We start from the raw sequence: 21,326 nt of genomic DNA on the forward strand, positions 1-21,326 counted from the left end.
CTTATAGGAGCACTAGGGCTGGACTAGGCAAACCCGTCCAAGGGGCACAAAGGGTCTTCATAGACCTACGTGTGGAGCTCTGCGAAAACAGGGCTCACCCATTTCTTATCTATCTATCTATTACGAGAGATGAGCAACAGTGGGTTCGTATCGATTTTGCCCGGTAAACAAGAGGCAAGCTCTTCGTCACAATCTTTACTGTTCTACCTCTCTGTGTTTCTCTCTGAGAGAATGTCATTTGTTTCAAGTAGCACTAGTGCTACCCTAACTGAATAAGTAGAAGGCTCAACCTCGATGTTGCTGTAGCCGTCGTTCTTGAAACTTCCATTGAGGGGAGAGTGGGTAAATTTAATAACTAGAGGCTTCACTGTTTACTCTCCAGCTGGAAACTTTCATAGCGTTAGAGTCGTTTTAATGCGAGTTTAATATGGTAAATCTCAAAAGATCGTATATCACGTAAATTACATGAACATAAAATACGTAATCTTCCCTTAATTACAATTACAGTAATTTAGAAGTTTTCTCCAAACAAAACTTAGTCTGAGTCATTTTTAACACTGTTTTTGTTTAAAAAATTCCTTTTAGAATGATGGGCTTGCACGTTTTCAAACATAAATTGGGCGTGATTTAAACGGTTCTTACACGGCTTTATGCTGGATCACGAACACGTTATTCTAACAATAATTTTTAGTACATAAAAACAAAAATTTGTAAAAATGACTTAACTGGTATTTGCAAGAAAGCTCCTCAATTATGTTTGAGATACCGGATGGCCCGTTTAAGTTTTTCACGCCAAATATGCTTTGACGTATTGAAGGTAGCGATAGGCAGTTATCACCTTGTGAATTCACCATAGGCAAGGCCCCATCCTTACAGACGCGCAGGTCGCCTATATGGCGTCAACCGAAAAGACCTGCACCAGGCTTCTTCAGAGGCACCCGCCATTATTATTGTTATTATACCTTATGAATAACAGTAAGGTGACGCCACACATTTGTCCGCACAGAGCAAGTGGTATGACAGCGGGAAACTAATGACATAGTAACAATGCAGTGCTACACGCTGTCTCACGTAGAGATGGGTGAAGATTTTTTAACAGTTCTGATTATTCCCGTTCCGGAAAAATACTGTTTCAAATAACAGTCCTGGGTTCAGGGCGTAATTCCAAAATTGTTCCCTCACTGCGAGTTTCATGCTTTCTTTTATTGGGTGCGCTTTAGCGTAGTTGATCCTAAAGAAGGTAAACTGGTTCCTATCTTTATCTGGAGGGTGCTAGGACCAATTTGAGTAGGTTCAAAGGAATTTAGAGTGAATAGTTAACTGATGATGTGATTAATTTACGAGACTTGCTAGGCGAAGCTGTATCTGAAGACCAAGAAAGCTGCTTTGAGTGACGTAAGCCCTTCACATAATTACCATTACACATTTGACGATATTCATACCTTTAAAATAACTGTTAGGATATATTCGACTACCTGTAATTTAGAATAGCTTTAGATGCCACACTACAAACACCGCAAACCGCAGTAAAAAAAAACACAGTGATAGTTGACGTTGCATGTAGCTAATCGCAGTGAAAGGAACATGTCATGCCATGGATACTTACCGTGAATTCGCTGTCTGTCGACTTGCTAAGACGCGCGCCTTTTAGGTTACATGTTCATATTTCGTGGGTTACCTTCCCCGGTTCCTTAGTGTCCACTGCTGTTCACTGCATCCGATGATTACTGCAGTTTCAAAGAACATCGAAACCAGTGTTGAGAACTAGCACTCACGTTCTCCCGGAGTAAAGCAATCAGCCAGCCAGCAGTGTTTGTGTGGTTCTCAAACACCTAGACCAATCCCGCAGGAGTGCAGGCGATACGGAACACTATTTCGTAAGAAGATGTTGCTAGACCGATCCCGTTAGAGTGCAGGCGATACGGAACACTATTATTTCGAAACAAGATGTTACTAGACCGATCTCGCTGGAGTGCAGGCGATGCGGAACACTATTTCGTAAGACGATGTTGCTAGACCGATCCCGCTAGAGTGCAGGCGATATGGAACAATATTATTTCGAAACAAGATGTTACTAGACCGATCTCGCTGGAGTGCAGGCGATACGGAACACTATTTCGTAAGACGATGTTACTAGAGCGATCTCGCTGGAGTGCAGGCGATACGGAACACTTATTTCAGAACTGCATGTCGCTAGACCGATCTCGCTAGGAGTGCAGGCGATACGGAACATTGTTATTCCGGAACAGGATGTTGCGGCGTACTGTTCATTTTACGAATAGTTCCGAGCACGGAACAGTTCAAAAAATATCTGTTGTGTTATATTTTGCCTATTTGTAGTCTGGTGGAACAAATAATATCTACAGAGAAAAATATACGAATCTGTTCACAATATTCCGAGCATCTCTAAGCCCAAGCAAATATAACTTTTTATATAGACAGGGATCCGCATGTGCGGTGTTGTAGTTAGTGTGATTAGCTGGCAGTCCCGGAAGCCCGGATACGATTCTCGGTTCTGCCACGAAATTTGAATAGTGGTACGAGGACTGGAAAGGAATCCACTCAGCCTCGGGAGGCCAGCTGAATAGAGGGGCTTCGATTCCCACCTCAACCACCCTTGAAGTGGTTTTCCGTGGTTTCCCACTTCTCCAGGTAAATGGCGAGATGGCTGGTTGGTACCCCACTTAAAGCCACGGCCGCTTCATTCCCTCATCTTTGCCTATCCCTTTTAATCTTTCCATCCCCCACACGGCTCCTGTTCAACATAGCAGGTCAGGCCGCCTGGGCCAGTTATAACCTCACCCAAATGTCTCACGCTCCAGAACACTGCCTTTGAGGCGGTAGAGGTGGGATCTCACTCTGAGTCTGGGAGAAATCCTACCTTGGAGAGTAAGCGGGTTAAATAAATAAATAAATAAATAAATAAATAAATAAATAAATAAATAAATAAATAAATAAATACATAATACAGACAGGGCAAACAGCCAGCGGGATGGTCACACGTATTAACGCTACTCGCTACGGCTAAGGTGTCAAGGTGTGCATTCGAGAGACGCGTGGGTTAAAACCACACCATCGGCTGCCCTGAGAATGGTTTTCCGTGGTTTCCAAATGCCAGGACAGTTCGTATTTATAGGCCACAGCCATTTATTTCTACATTCTTACCCAATTTCCACCCACCATTATTCATTTCATCTTCATGAGCTCCTCACCTGAGGTTGGTGTCTGGAAGGGCATCCGGCCGTAAACACTTGCCATATGAATTAATCTCACCTCATACCCGAGCCCGTATCAAGAAACAGGACTAAGGGGTAGACATCCATGCATAGAAAGGAATAAATATGGAATTTATGTAACTTTTGATATTACCACTAAAATGAATATGCATATCAACTCCAAAGAAACAGCAAATATCTTATTTGGTTGACTAAAACAAACCTCATAACATTAAAATGACCTGGTCCAGTGTTTGACCCCTTAAAACAGCGGTCATCTAAATCGTTTATGAATATCCGAAAAAGTTAATATTTTAAAAGTACTCAAACTATGGACCTTTTTATTACTTTCGGGGTACTAAAGCAATGAAATCAGGCTCGTAGGTTTAGATTAACTTCCGAACTTAAGCTTTAAGACTAGTGGAATTTGTATTGTGGTGACGAGAAGAACGCTAAGAACTACGGTAGCAATGGAATATTTAGGGATGTATTTCTTCATTTTGCACGTCAAATTGATGCTGTATAACTGAGGATCCACACCACTCACTCAGCTCCATAATTTGACCACCTGTCCTGTCCCCCTCTTTCTTGTCTTATCACAACCTACATAAAAAAAAAAGCCATTCACAAAATCGATAACGGTCTGTAATAACAGCTTTTAAACAAATTTTTAATTTATATTCATTTTAAATCCAATATTACGTTTAACTTCACCGAGCTCGATAGCTGCAGTCGCTTAAGTGCGGCTAGTATCCAGTATTCGGGACATAGTGGGTTCGAATCCCACTGTCTTCTTCCCACTCCTAGCCCTTTCCTGTCCCATCGCCGCCATAAGACCTAAAGCAGCTTGTAACAACAAACAAACCAACCGAGTTCGATAGCTGCAGTCGCTTAAGTGCGGCCAGTATCCAGTATTCGGGAGATAGTAGGTTCGAACCCCACTGTCGGCAGCCCTGAAAATGGTTTTCCGTGGTTTCCCCATTTTCACACCAGGCAAATGCTGGGGCTGTACCTTAATTAAGGCCACGACCGCTTCCTTCCAACTCCTAGCCCTTCGCTGTCCCATCGTCGCCATAAGACCTATCTGTGTCGGTGCGACGTAAAGCAACTAGAAAGAAAAAACCAACTTTTAACTTGAAAAGCACTTTATAAAATATTATAAAACATTCTAATACGTCGCTGTTCGATAGCAGTTATTTACTTCAATTTCCAGAAAACAATTAATCCTTATTATAGTTGGTGGCCATGGTCGTTAAGGGGTGAAGTCTGTATGAATTGACACCATGGTTAGCCGGTTCGAATCCCATTGGTCGAAAACATTTCACCATCAGAATGTTGGCTGGCAGGGTAGAACAGGTGGTGGTATACCATTTCTAATCACTAGCTTGCGTGCCAGAAGCCTGGATTCAATTCCAAACCTCTCAGCAGTTCTTTTGTTTTTTTTTTTTTGCTAGGGGCTTTACGTCGCACCGACACAGATAGGTCTTATGGCGACGATGGGAAAGGAAAGGCCTAGGAGTTGGAAGGAAGCGGCCGTGGCCTTAATTAAGGTACAGCCCCAGCATTTGCCTGGTGTGAAAATGGGAAACCACGGAAAACCATCTTCAGGGCTGCCGATAGTGGGATTCGAACCTACTATCTCCCGGATGCAAGCTCACAGCCGCGCGCCTCTACGCGCACGGCCAACTACTCAGCAGTTTTAATATGGTGTGAGGGCATATTAGGTTGTTGATGATGATTCGTCCGTCGGATGGAGCCGTAAAACCTTGAACGGATTCCTTGTTGCTATTCGATGGATGTAGGCTATGTATCACCGAGTTTCAACCATTCCGTTCCTGTTATCATATGCTACGTAAATCATTTCACCGCATTAACTCCTCTGATGTCCGGCTCCATGGCTAAGTGGTTAGCGTGCTGGCCTTTGATCACAGGAGTCCCGGATTCGATTACCGGCAGGGTTGGGAATTTTAACCATCATTAATTAATTTCGCTGCCACAGGAGCTGGATGTATGTGACGTCTTCATCATCATTTCATCCTCATCACGACGCGCAAGTCGCCTACGGGAGTCAAATCAAAAGAATTGCACTTGGTGAGCCGAACATGTCCTCGGACCCTCCCGGCACTAAAAGCCGTACGCCATTACAACTCCTCTGATATGACTGACGTCATGAAAGGCACTCGGTCTAAAACTCACTACGAAGATTCATCTCACTTCATATCAGACTCCGAACGGAAAAGGGACAACGGTTGGACAAATACACACGCAATCCTCACTGTGATAGTTGAGCATTAAAGCGTGATACTTCTGTAGAAGCATTAAATCTCAACGTTGACTTGAGTCTATTTCTTTGTATTCAAAGAAGTTGCATGGTTACACTGCAACCATGTATGTGCTATCACCTAATGTCTTAGCAACCCCACCCCCTCCACAAGGCAACCCTATCGACCATTTTGGAAAACCCTATTCTAAACTTACAACTATTACTAAAACAAAGATAATTTATTTCGAATGTATTATTTTTTTACTTTTCCCCACCAACGATCAAACTCATTTTAGGGTAAAAAGGGAATAATTTAACATATCCACAGTTGTTCTAGATATATATATACCGGGCGAGTTGTCCGTGCGTGTAGAGGCGCGCGGCTGTGCGCTTGCATCCGGGAGATAGTAGGTTCGAATCCCACTATCGGCAGCCCTGAAAATGGTTTTCTGTGGTTTCCCATTTTCACACCAGGCAAATGCTGGGGCTGTACCTTAATTAAGGCCACGGCCGCTTCCTTCCAACTCCTAGGCCTTTCCTATCCCATCGTCGCCATAAGACCTATCTGTGTCGGTGCGACGTAAAGCCCCTAGCAAAAAAAAAAAAAAAAGATATATATAGGACTGTAGGTGTTTAATTCTGACGTCAGCTCTCCTGTTTCATAAAACTGTACAGTCACTTCCTTTGAAGTCCGGCTAGTATTAAGTGTGTAACCACTTTTGAAGACTTACATTATTAAATCGTTACGTGAGGCGTGTAACTGTTCTGTCCATCACGCTAGAGATTCCTATGTGTAGGTTGGGAGAAGAGTGAAAGGTCTTTCGAATATTTAATATTTCACTCCACAGCAGACTACACGATGAAATACGGTCAGAACTGTGCCTGACGCTGCTGTCGGTATTAGCAGCTATTAAATCGAGCCATCAAAGTCAAATGAGATGTGGTCACAGATTAAAGCTACCTTGTCGACCAGATAACGAGCTGGGTATTGAAGCCTCAGTATAGCGGGGTTCTGGTCTGGAGGCTCACATTTACCCTCAACTGATATCACTTTGGTCTCCATTCGTAGCTTAGACAAGTTACTTGTCTATGCACAAGCAGTAACGCAAATATCATTAGCAGACTTAGGTACTGCATAATGCAAGAGGACATCGAAATCACCCTATTTTTGAAATTCAATCATAAAATGTATGCAGTACATTGTTTATCACTTCAGTCGGTTTCTTGTCAAATGTCTTCTAATTCTCTGTTATTTCTACGTTGAATTATGTATGCGATTATGACACATTTCGTACGCATTTTAACATTAATTGCCCTAAGCTCGGCTTGCAACCAATCATAGCCTATATACTTTAATTGACCGAGCGAGTTGACCGTGCGGTTAGGGTCGCGCAGCTGTGAGCTTGCATCCGGGAGATAGTGGGTTCGAACCCCACTGTCGGCAGCCCTGAAGATGGTTTTCCGTGGTTTACTATTTTCACACCAGGCAAATGCTAGGGCTGTACCTTAATTACGGCCACGGCCGCTTCCTTCCCACTCCTAGGCCTTTCCTATCCCATCGTCGCCGTAAGACCTATCTGTGTCGGTGCGACGTAAAGCAAATAGAAAAAAAAACAATACTTCAATCAAACAAAGACCAACTCACTTTTAACTAGTTATTTGATAAATATGAACTACCTGATGGAGTAGCTTTGAAGACTAAAGCATTAGCGGGATTACATTGTGTTCATGTCCAAGGGAAAATGTGCGTTGTACTCCAATGTTGGCAAATAATGAGCTACGTTTTATTGCTACTACAGAAAATTACTGATGCTATTTCTTCAGTAGCATATCAGTTTTTCTTTCTAATCATAATCATAACAAATTATAAACGCACCCACTGAAATAGACGATACATCGGCACAAATTTTACGAGGGGCGTACTATATTGTTTTACACTTTATTTTTTGTACGTCCGGGTATGGTTCACATTTCACTTTTGAAGGTGGTGACGTGTAACTAGTGTCTTGTTCCACCGTTCGGTAGCAGCACACGCACAGGGGTCAACCAAGGTCTGTCTAGGGAGGTCTGGTCACGCTACCACAATCCTTTGCGGTGGTGGCCATATTGGGTCTCAAATATCGTTGTTATGTGGGCGTGCTCGATGTAATGATGTGAGTTAATACTTGTACTTCGAAGGAAAACGGGATACTGCGCTGCACTAAATTGTCAAAATAAGACAACTGACGGAATTAGAGTGTTTCGCTTCCCGAGAGATAAGCAAAGGAGAGCTCAGTGGGTACAAAACTGTAGGCGTCACAAATGGCCACCTACAGATAATTAATTGCTTCTTCTGCGAGGTTAGTGAAGTTATACATTCGTATTATTCCTGAATAATAGTATGTTTATATGAACGATGTTTGATATTTATAGGTCTTATTATGTATTTTCTTCTAGCATCATTTTGAAGAATCGTAATTTGAACTAAAGAGGGCAGATGGACGGAAACTACTCAAGTGGAATTCCATCCCAACAATTTTCAACGTCCCTAATCCACCTAAATCTTTGACATATAATAGGAAACCTCCCAAAGAAAGAGAATTGTCTTTCAAAACAAGTAAGAAAAGTAACAGGAAATGTGTAACAGTAGTATTGATGTTTATGAAAATTTCCTTGGCTCCATGGCTAAATGGTTAGTGTGCTGGCCTTTGGTCACAGGGGTCCAGGTTCGATTCCCGACAGGTTCAGGAATTTTAACCATAATTGGTCAATTTCTCTGGCACGGGGGCTGGGTGTATGTGTCGTCTTCATCTTCATATCATACTCATCACGACGCGCAGGTCGCCTGCGGGAGTCAGATCAAGAGACCTGCACCTGGCGAGCCGAACTTGTCCACAGACGCTCCTGGCACTAAAAGCCAAACGCCAGTTCATTCCATTTCTTTTCATGTAAACTATAGACAGTATCATTCTAGCCCTACATGCAACGTAGAAATGTTTCACAGATATTTGAAATGCTTGTTCCTGTTCATTTACGAATTATAATCACAACAAACAATAGGGCTATCACTTCAAACCAACAATTTATGTCCAGCTGGCCATCATTACAACAATTTTATTGATAATATCAATCTTATACTGTACTGTAGTTGTTATTTACAGCTAAATTTCATTCATCTTAAATGCTGTATAGAGTACATTATATGGCTGGACAAATACTTAAAGATCACAACACTCGCTTCTCTCGCACTAACCAGCTACTGTAATTTAATGTACCGTAGCCTAACATAATATCCCAATGTAATCCCTAAAATAGCCTAACCTAGGTTAATTCAACTTAATAGTGACTGAATTTTTATTTCTTATGGAATCGTGTCTACCAATGGCTTTAATTTTCTTAACCATTATTATTATTATTATTATTATTATTATTATTATTATTATTATTATTATTATTATTATTATTATTATATGCACGAATATTAGGACTCAGCTAAGAGCCCAGTGGTCGCCAACCCACGCTCCCTAGTTAGGAGCGCCTGACGCCCCTTTCAGTCGCGTCTTATGACAGGCAGGGGATACCGTGGGCGTTGTTCTATTGCCCCCACCCACGGGGGAAATCTATTTTGGGTTGTGACTACGAGGCCCTTAGCTGAGTCTTGACATTGCTTTCACTATACTAGCCCATCCGATCTCCCCTGGACAACACGTGTTCTTTTCCGACCGCGACGGCATTAGCGCATTCGAGGCCTAGGAAGGTTTTCATTTCCACGCACTTTGTGGCCTTCGTCTTTCTTTCGTCGATACCTTTATTTTTCGAAGTGTTGTTCCCCTTCTATTTGTTTTCTTCTGATTAGTGTTTATAGAGGATGGCTGTCCAGTTGTACTTCCTCTTAAAACAATAATCACCACCGCCACTATGTACTATACAGCTGCATGGGTTATCAATAAACTAATTAAGAGTAGCTAAGACCATCACTCTTGTTGCATATGTGCAGAATATTTTTGCCTTAGAACCAAAAGAAATACCACATGAATGGATAACAACAGTTACCATACATAATTTAATGCACTCAACTCAAGAGGCATTCAGTGTTTGTCAACATACTGTGATACCTTTCAGAAACGCAGTATCGGTAATTACTTTCTTAATAAAGAAAACGCTGAAGGTAATTTATTACAACCGTCGTTTAGTACTTTAAATACAGTACTTCAAGTTCAGTATTTCATGTACCGGTAATCATAATATGATACAGGTACTGTACAGATTTCTATGTTTCTGTCAATAAAATTACGTATTCGACAGATGATATTAATAAGAAAGAGTAAGACTAACTTGTAAGGAAGTAAAAGAGAAGAACATGAGCTTTTCTGTTGATTCTTGTTTCTCAAAAAAGAAAAAGAAGGAAAAAATAATTTCAGGCTCTGTTAATTATCTTCCTATTCAAACAGCTGTGAATGTATTCATGTCATTTAAATGTTATACAGTTATATATACACGACCAGTAGATGCCCAATTAAATTCTTTATCAAACATAGTTGGTTTTGTTTTTATTTCAATGTACGGTACCGAAATCCTCTAAATTCCAATACACTTGCCTTTGTTTACGCTCGCTTAAAGACCCAATATGGCGGCTCCATAAATAGCATTCGTGACTTGACCTCCCTAGACAGACCTTGGGGTCAACGAATGCACTCGTCATAGCCATTTCGTAACAACACTGTCAGCGTAGGAGCAGACACATGGAAAGCAATCGTCAGGGACAGCGCTATACGATTTGGTACCTATGGAAAGAAGGCGTGACCACTGCAGAAATTCATCGTGACAGTCTGTAGAGAACATGCGCCGTCACGGAAAACAGTTTACAACTGGGTGGAAGGTTGGAAAACAGGGCGCACATCGGTGGACAAGGGAACCACTTCTGGAAGGAATGTGACAGTGTCAACACCAGCCAACAATGCCCAGGTCGAACAGGCCATCCAAGGAAACAAATGCATCATATTTACGGAAATGGAGGCAGCCACGGGGATTAGCCGAAACACCCTGCAGCGGATCGTGCACGGCCACTTAGAGTTGGGGAAGGTGTCATCCACATGGGTGCATAGACTCTTGTCTGCAGACGAAAAGCACAGGCGTGTGGACGTGTGCAGAGAACTTTCGCAACGCCATGGTCAAGATCCAGCCGACTTCATGCCTAGGCTTGTGACTGGTGATGAGACATGGCTCCATTACCATGAGAGACAAACGAAACAACAATCGATGCAAAGGAAACATAGGGGCAGTCCACTGCCAATGAAATGTCGAACAGTGCCACCAGTTGGCAAGCGGATTGCGACAGTGTTTTGGGACACAAAGGGCATCATCTTCATTGACTGGCTGTAATTTGGGGCCACGATTAACAGTGCTGCATATGTAGCAACGCTTAAGTGCTTACGTCGTGCCATTCAAACTAAGCGGTCAGGAAAATGGGCTAAAGGTGTGCTTCTGCAACATGACAATGCTTGGCCCTGCACTAGCCGAGAGACCGCCGCTGCGATTGATCAAATGGGATTTACGGTGCTGCCACACCCACTATACTCTTCCGACTTGGCACCAGGTGATTATCACTTGTTCGGGAACATGAAGATACCTCTGCGTGGTCGCCGTTTTGCGATTTTGTAGAACTGGACGAACTGGGCACAGCCGTCAAGGTATGGGTACGCAGTACTCCGAAAGAATGGTTTCAGGAATGTCTGGAGAGACTGACACATCGATGGCAAAAGTGCAAACAGCTACAAGGAGATTATGTTGAGAAGGTGGACGTAATAACTGATGTGTAATATACTTCATTTGGGTAGAAAAAATAAAGTGTAAAACAGTATAGTACGCCCTACGTATTAAAATAGAGAATTCATATACATTGTCAGTACACGACGCTATGGTCCACGAAGATTACAGCACCAAATAAAAAAGCTAATGGAAATTTATGTATGTATGTATGTATGTATGTATGTATGTATGTATGTATGTATGTATGTATGTATGTATGTATGTATGTATGTATGTATGTATGTATTGTATGTATGTATGTATTGTATGTATGTATGTATGTATGTACTGATTGATTGATTGATTGATTGATTGATTGATTGATTGATTGATTGATTGATTGATTGATTGATTGATTGATTGATTGATTGATTGATTGATTGATTGATTGATTTACTTAGCTTATTATACTCATAAAACAAACTATTGTATTAACAACACTTAAAGTGATAGGTTAAGATTTTCTTGCCTCTTTAGGACAACGCTGAGACCTTGACAAAGTCATAGGCATATTTATATAGGGTACACACCCTCTTTGAGAATTCGTTGAAAATAATGTGGATTTATCGTTTTAAGTTTTCTACAGTCACAGGGAAATATCGTATACCCTACTTATGAAGTAATAAACTGCTTCGGCCCTGGCCGGTTCGAGCAGTGTTAAGAGCAACCCAGGTTTATCGAAGAGAATCAAAAACCCGACGGAGGGTGACTTGTGACAAATTATGGTTCTCAGTTCCCATGTATCCTTCCTGATCTATTCTTCTTACCACTCTGACCATCCACTGGTCTTGACGGCTATGAAATGGTGTGCTTTTTTAACTGATTTTGGTCTATATTTGAAACGCTGGAATCGAACAGCTACATTAAAATGAATTGGAATGATTCTGTAGAGAGAGATCTTGGAGTATTTTCTGACCATATTATTGTAAATTCTCATTCTCGGAGACTCAGTAAGACTCAATACAGGCAACGAAGTATGTAGAGTGGATTTGATTGCAACAATGATGATTCGCATTGTTATAACAACAATGAATAATTGCTATACTTCCATTGTGTGTCATATTCAATGTGACACATAATTATGGAATGATTGCCAGGATAATTCGAAGAGGGAGAAAATCAGGAAATCACTCTGAAAATGAAAACCTACTGTGTTGATTGCACGTTATAAATTTCATATTAGAGCCCGTATTGTCAAAGTATCAACTTGTGAAAATTTAGATTTTATTATTCCACCTTTACAATACTGCAAAATTGTGAAAATTTAGATTTTATAATTCCACCTTTACAATACTAAGTACTAATACTAAAGTGGAATTATAAAATCTAAATTTTCACACGTTGATACTGTGTTGATGTTATAGAATTGAAACTGGAAGATAGAATCTCATATATAGAATAGTTAATAGGGTAACCAGTCTCTCGAATCAATTGATAGTGTCCACCGTATCCATCGATTAATCACAACTGCTATTACATAAGGAACGTCGTTCGTCTGCGTTAGGGAAATCTAGCAGAGTGACAGGTCACTGGTATACATAACGTTGGTGGACAGGAGCTAGGCCAATTTTCTTTTTTCTTTTCCATTCTCAACTCTCTCATAACTCACAGGCTTACCTTGATATTCAAGGAACACCGAATTGAATTCTTTTTGTGACATTCACTTGTGATAGACTCCATTTTTCACTATTCCTTAAGAACATATTTTGGTCATCTCCTTTCTATTTCATTTCAAATGTCATCAATTCTTCATTCATTCTCTGAGCGTATTATTTCTTCATTAGATATCCCATAACACGTAGATGTGGAGTCAGGAAAGTAGCATAACTCGTACTCTTTCCCCTTATTATAACATCAATGTACGTTAATTTCCAAAATTTAGGCTCTCTTAACTGATGACATAAAAACATATACTAATAATAATAATAATAATAATAATAATAATAATAATAATAATAATAATAATAATAATAATAATAATAATAATCGTATGGCCTCAGCTACCGTGTGCAGACATTTCAATTTGACGCCATCTGGCTGTCTGCTCGTCAATTTCGACGTTCCGTTTTACTCTAGGCCCCCACTAGATGGCAGACCGAGTAAACCGAAACTCTCTTGGGCGTCTATGGCTGAGATTTAATGAATTTTGTCGGGTAAACACCAAATGTGTCACCAGAGATCTTTAACATGCCGACATCGTACGACATGGAGTGTCGAATGGACTTTTTCCGCCCTTCAAAAATCCGACTACCTCTGCCGGGTTTGAACCCGCTATCTTGGGATCCGGAGGCCGACACTCTACCGCTGATCCACAGAGGCAGCCAAAACATATACTGACTCGTCGAAATGTTGGCATATACGATTAATGCAAGTGTTCGATCTTCGGATAAAAGTCATTGGTGTTGTGTATCAGTGCTAGGAATATCGGAAAATGAATTTTCAGATGTCAATCGACTTCCATTTTCTTGTGTTTACCATCGGATCTTCACATGACGACCCAGAAATCTTTAGGTAATATCACGTCTTTGTACTTTATGAATACAGTCTTGGAAATAATTTTGAGGTCTACTTCGTCTAGCACACGATTTAGAACCAAGAAATTTTCAGAAACTAAATCAGTGAAGTCGGCGTTGAATTCAAGCCATGCAGCAGTATCTTTCGGAAACCTGTCGCAAGGTTCTGGTGACCAACACCTTTACTCAAAATCTTGAAGACAATGGCATATTGAAATATCATTTACATACCGGCTATTGCATCATGGGGTATTTTTATATCCTCATTTCTTTCAAAATATACATTATTACATTACTAGTTTCTCACTTTTGTTAACCAACATTTTAAAAAAAAGACCAAAATTTCAGGACTCATTCTGAAATGGCAAGTTATGGCCTAAATGCGGAAACTTCTTCAAACATTCTTCTTTGCTTTCGATAGCAGAATTATGTAGCTTCAAGACGTATCCAGATTGATTTCTATGTATTATGTTGAACTAACTATCTAACTACTGTCACATGGACGGAACAGATGGAAAGGCAAGTTTCCTGATTACTACTGGAAGCTGGGGAAGTGAACATCAGAATTAAGATACATATGGTATTTCCTCAGTATGACAGATAATCAATTCTATCATCTTTTCATTGTTCTGAAAGATTGATTTTCTGTTTTTCTGTCTTGTTCAACGTTTTACCTACCCTTGAAACATTTTCATATTTTGGCAATATTACTTCTTTTCACAAAATGCCAAAGGACCTGTATGACCAGGTTTCATATTGCGCGAATATATCTCCGTAGGTCCATGTTAAGGAATATGTGACTTCTTGCAAGTACACAAACTTTCACTGGCTGCATTTCTAGTAGATAAAACGTAGTTCACTTTACAAGGATTCGTTTCAATCCAGGGCTTAGAAAGATATATTTAAATACGTGCAAAATACAGGACGAATTTTATTGTAAATTTAAGAATGATTCGCGAAATTAATGTGGAAGTACTTTATCTTCATCCATCATTTTCAGAACTTCACCATTGGAGGCTGGGTGCGTTGACATTGGGGCTAAGATACACACAGTATTTAGTGGGTATGACACATAAGCAACTCTATCATGTATTATAAGATAAACAGACCCAAACCTCCATTCAATTCATATACATATGTATGTATGTATAAATCTAGCTGTTGAACAAAATCCTCGAATACGTCAATATTTCTCACGTGCTATCAGTCTATCTTTAATTCTACAGAAAACAAAATGTAAGGCTGGAACGTTGCAATGAGGCCAAGACATTACTTATACTTGCTGTGCCAGGGTATTCCATTTCACTTGTTCGAACTCCATTGAACAAACCTTGTTCTTTATGAACTTAACGATTGTATAGTCTACATCGGCTCTTTAATTCCAGCTTTTCAATAGGCTGCAATTCCGCTTCTTCACACTATGTACTATTTTTCTTAATCATTCATAACATGTTCTTCCTCCTTTTTTAGCGTTGAACGTTTCCTTTTACCCTTCAAAAATGTACATGTTTTGGTAATATTATTTGTTATCATAAAATATCAGATAAGGTTTTATATAGAAACATTTCAGTTTCAGTGATTTCATCAGTAATACAGGTCACTGCGGTAGAGTGATGAATAATTTTTCCTTCCTCAAATAAATATTAACTATCTCCAGACCACCAAACGCTATGCATAAATGTTTGTAAAAGTTGGGAAAAGTGGAGAAGTTTGCAAAATATCTTCCCAGTGACGGGGATATTGTTATATTAAGGAATATAACAAAATAACTGCCAGTACTACCTCTAAAATATTTGCTTAATGTCCTCTAAGAATAGGAGGTAAGGTGGTTGTTAGTCAGTGGTATTTGAATGTTCTCAATACGCCGGTCTTGTGTCGGTAGATTTGCCAGTACGTAAATGAACTCGTGCGGAACAAAATTCTGGGAAACAGGTATTTCGAAAACAGTAAAACAAGAATTTACCTGCACATGAAACTAATAACATTTGTTACTTGCTCAATCGTCCAGCTCCATGGCTAAATAGTTAGCGTGCTGGCCCTTCGTCAGGCGTTCTGGATTCGATTCCCGGCCGGTTCGGGGACTTTATACTTGATTGGTTAATTCCATTGCCTAGAGGGCTGGGTGTGTGTGCCGTCTTCATCATTGGAATGCATCGTAGGTAGGGTCTCATCCACACAGACGCACAGATTACCTATACGGCGTCATATCGAAAGACCTGCACCAGACCTCTTTAAAAGCCACACGCCATTATTATTATTATTATTATTATTATTATTATTATTATTATTATTATTATTATTATTATTATTATTATTGCCATTGATGCTTTCACGGCCTGCTCTTATAGACATGATACTGTATAGGCTTTTGGGCTTATGCCGTGTCAAGAAAATAAGGCTAGTGTCAATGTCATATGCTACGTACACATGCTATGTGACCCTCTTAGACTGATACTGATGGTTCGGTCAGCTTCCGCTTCGAACACTAGCGCTGTGCCGCGTTCGGGGAGCCATCTGGTGACGAATGAACGTACCATTTCCACTTCTAATATGACGTCTACATTTCAAACAGTCATTGTTTAAGAAGCCTTTCTCGTGGACAGTCAAGTTTTTTTTTTCTAATGACGCACAGCTTAGTTCTTTGCGAAACGTAAAGAATTTCACCTTATTTTCTTGACACGGCATAAGCCCAAAAACCTATACAGTATCATATCTATTATTATTATTATTAACGCTCAATCAACATCTATACAGCTTAAAACATAATTTATTTCCCTGAATATGATACTTTTCATTTATGACGAAAGGCTATCACATCCTTACTAACCGTTACACAGTAAACAGGTACGCTGGGAACAGTTTAAACGCTGTTCGTGCATGTGTAATCTCAACACACGTGATTTCAATTGAGTGCCCCCCTTTGCTGTCGAATTGCACGAGTGTACCTCCACACGACCAGCGCCCTTTGAAGTGCTAATCCAGGCTCTCGTTACTCACAGAACTGTTGTTAACTGGCACACAATCCCTCTAACAAAACTCTACCACACAAAAGAAAAGGCTTCTAGTAAATGCTTAAAGTAGATTGCCTACAAGTCACAACTTTCTCTTCCAATGAACCCAAGTAACAAAGGAAATACTTGTGCAATAAATTAAGGGAATTGCCTACGATATTTCTGAAAGCAATCTGTCTGGGGCCAAATACGCCCATTACTTGAATGAGCACAAACCATAATGGCCGTGAATCATAAAACATGTACCACTAAAATCACGATAGAAATGTTCAATACAAGATCAATGATCTATGTGGGGTAAAGCTACACATTTGCGTACAAATTCCCAATTTGCTGAAGTCTCAAAGCCCCAGGGGCTCTTCACTTGGGAGCGTGGGTTGGCGACCTCTGGGCCATGAGTTGAGTCCTGGCATTGGTCCCACTTACTTGTGCCAGGCTTCTCACGTTCATCTATCCTCTCCGACCTCCCGTTGTCACCTTTTGTTCTTTTCTGATTCCGTTGGTATTAGGAGTGCGAGACCTAGGGAGTCTTTCATTTTCACGCCCTTCGTGGTCCTTGTCTTTTTGTCGGCCGATATCTTCATTTTTCGAAGTGTCGGACCGCTTTCATTTTTTTCCCTATGATTAGTGTTAGTAGAGGATGCTTGCCAAGTTGTACTTACTTAAAACAGTAATTACCACCACCAGGCCTCATAACATCTTGCAAAATTCCATTTCAGAATTATTAAAGATTTTAAATGTTTCATTACCGTATTATTTCACAAGGTGAATAGAGAAACACAATGCGTACAGTGAACTAATTGCCACTATTTTTCTGGCTCTACAATAACAATAAGATTTGGATGTCAAGGTTGCGTTGTTCGATTTAAAATTTCAGTAGCTAAATCAAATGGGTCGAGGTACAGAAACTGTCAGTTAGAAACGTACCTATAGCACCAGACGAAACTCTGCGTCCGGGTAGTCTGGGAATACACAACGGACGATTTGTTTTATTTAATTCTCCAAAATGCTCTATATTCCCAGACATGCAGACCTGACACTCTCTGGAGTGATAGCCTTTAGCGCACCCAGTGATCTTAGATACTGGATGCTGAGTATTGTTTAATAAAGTTGTTCTAACTATCGTCCACCACCTATATTGCAGGCAGGACAATGTCTATAATTCGTGAAAAATGAAATTTTCTTTTGAATCTTGCAAACGGTTTGTAAAAGTGAGTGCTTGAAATAGAGTGTGATGTTCGTAAGCTAGGTAGTAGCATCATTCGGCATTCGGCTTATACCAACCGCCATACAATGCTTCAGCCAGCATGCATGAATAATGTGTAGAAGTAATAATTGTTAGTACATCAATGCACTGCAGCTGTACACATCTCTTCACTACGGCTTCCGGTAATGCGCAAGAAACAATCTAATTACTGTACATCACTACGCTGAAGCATCAGGTAGTATGCATGTGTAAGTTGCATGAAAACGTTCTACGTACAAGAACCGAAACTTTTCGCACTGGAAAATATTGTAATGTCAGCAAAGCCCTAATACTACCTGAGCGATAAAAATAAAAATTTCAACTTAATTCTTTTTAAATAGGACATTATCTGATGTCATATGTAATAAGGCCATACAACTAACCAGCACAAAGACTATTTCTCCGAAAACCGTAAACGTAATTACCGGGACGTCCAAAAACATTATTATTACCTATCTCGGCACTTTTTTTTCATCCGATTGAACTGGATTGGATTCCCAGTTTCATTACACCTTAATTTGCGACTGGTTTGGGGGTATAATACGATATAAATTAAGCATCGGAAACCCTACAGCGTATTTCATTAATATCGCCGGTAAATATTGGAATAGTGTCTACAACACAGAGATTAATGGTATCAGGTAGAGTACTCGGAGCCTGTTGATCAGGACATAAAATGCCTTTGAAATAAAAGAACCACATAGCAATTCCTTTGACTGTGCTGTAGGGAGCAAACAGGAACAAATAATTCCATCTTTTTTTGTACAGTGAATTATATACGTATCAGGCCATGATAACAAAACATAATAGGGAGGAGAATAATAGCAAAAACTGTCTCCTTTTTTTAAAGCATATATATGTTAATCACAAAGTCAAATGTATATTACGAGAAAACACGCTTCGGCTATACTTCTACATTAGAATTTTGTACCTTCAGATATTTCTTCCATCTGGAATTAGTTTTAGAATACCTGCTCCTTGAATTTGAATTATTTCATCCCATAGTCGAATTTACTCGACAAATTTCACTTCTTCATTCGAACAGGGACGGGTTGCCCATGGATGTTTCATAGGACCAAAGCCTTAAAGACCTACATAGAGACTGCAGTGTGGAACTTCGTGGAACTCTGTATCCAAGAGCATACTTACTCTCAATCGGTACCATGAACGTGTGGGCGAGCATTATCATGAAGTGATCCAATATTTGGAACATCCCCGTAAGTGCGTTTCTCAGGAATGGCATAGTAACTACGTTGGCAAGCACTTCATGACACTCGGTGAGTGAATCTCTCAGAAGATAAGAAAAAATGCTTTGAAGAACAGGCAAGTCTGCGACTGGTCGTGAGCAATAGTAAATTTCGTGATTTAGACGTAAGTTGCCGTATTCTTCCTATTAGTATGAAGTTACGCAAATGAATTTTGTTTTCTTTTGGGGGAAGTAGCCATGCGAAAACACTAGATATCGAAGTATTACGAATGATAAACTAAACTGAAAGTGGGAACCACTTGGATGGGCACGTGCTTGCAGGCTATAACAGTCACTTTTAGTTTTCATTATTTAGACCGTTTGTGTGTCACTTTCGAGGTTACGATGATGGCAGAGAAACAGGAAATCTGTTGGAATACATATGGGTTTTTAATTAATTTCATCGGGAAAGCACCAAATGTACCCCAGGGATCTTTCAATGGTGAGGCGAACGGACATTATCTCGATCATCTAAAATCCGACAACCTCTGCTAGGTTGGAACACGCGATTTTTGGATCTGGAAGCCAACACTCTGCCACTGATCTACAGAATATTTCAACGCATATCTTACTTTGCCACTGGGTCTTGTTTTTCATCCACTGTTAAAGTGCCATCTTCCAAATTTTTCTAAGATACAGTACAGTAGTTGATGGTGACGATTGTTTTAAGGAACAAAGCGACGGAGTTTCTTATATCCTCAAAACAACATTCACTGGAAGAAAATGGGAGTGATTCCAATCTGTAAAGAATGAGGAAATCGGTTAAAGAAAAGGAAGAGTCATGAAGATGTGAATTGACAGATGACTTAGGCCTCATAAATCTAATACTTTCTTGGTCATCTTTCACGGTGATGGTAATTATTTTAAGTGGAAGTCAAAGGTTGAGATTCACTCCTTTGAAGAATGAAGATACTGGCAAAAGAACTGGAGAGCCCACAGAGGGCGTGAATATAAAAAGGTTCTCTATCATTCACAAATAAAAAAGTGTTCGCCAAAAATTAAAATAAGATAAAAAGAAAAGATAAAATAGTAAATATAAAATTGAGGATTACGCACAGGTAAATGGAAGCAATTCTAGACCCAGATAGGGAGTCCGTGGATGCCAATCCCTGTTCCTAAATTGAGAGAGCTCCTGGAGAATCATGCTTTTTAATTGGTTGCTACGAGAGAAATACGTGAGTGTATTGTATACTCCCAGCCACAGCAAATTGGAATTCAGACGAAAATAAGAGTTGCCAAAGAATGTTGGATTACAACGACGCAAATTAGAAATCTGGCACAAGGAAGTAAAAACATAATCAGAATCAGGTGGGGTCTGGAAATCACCATAGTAATATCTCATATGTTGCTATTTGTTAGTGGTTTTACGTCGCACCGACACAGATAGGTCTTATGGTGACGATGGGATAGGAAAGGCCTAGGAGTTGGAAGGAAGCGGCCGTGGCCTTAATTAAGGTACAGCCCCAGCATTTGCCTGGTGTGAAAATGGGAAACCACGGAAAACCATCTTCAGGGCTGCCGACAGTGGGATTCGAAAGCACTATCTCCCGAATACAAGCTCATGGCCGCACGCGTCTAACCGCACGGCCAGCTCGCCCGGTATTCATATGTTGAGACTATGTAGACAAATGATAGCTGTGTAGGTTTATGGATAAATTCGGTACATGGCCTGCACTATTACCTAGCCAGATCAATATCACTTTAAACAACAGTGTTTCTAAGAAAATTAAAGGTAACTCCGGAGCATACATTCGGTTCGTTGACCGTTTTCTTTGCAGTAGGAGGTATCTGTTGCAGGTTCATACTCTTCTGTTCAGTACTAGGTAGGGAAAGAGCTGGTATTGCCAACAGACGCAGGAACGATAGCTATATTGATTTATGTCCGTGATTTGAAAACGTGCGTTAGCAAAATTAAGTATTATTCCTAAATGAATTCTTTGGTATAAGTTTGAAAATTAAATTTCTTCACTAAAAAATTCATTAATAAAAATAATCAAATCGATAATAATGCATCTCAAAAATATACGTCCATCTAGTACTGTGTA

The sequence above is a fragment of the Anabrus simplex genome, chromosome 1 (assembly GCF_040414725.1).
Source record: "Anabrus simplex isolate iqAnaSimp1 chromosome 1, ASM4041472v1, whole genome shotgun sequence".
Lineage (NCBI taxonomy): Eukaryota > Metazoa > Arthropoda > Insecta > Orthoptera > Tettigoniidae > Anabrus > Anabrus simplex.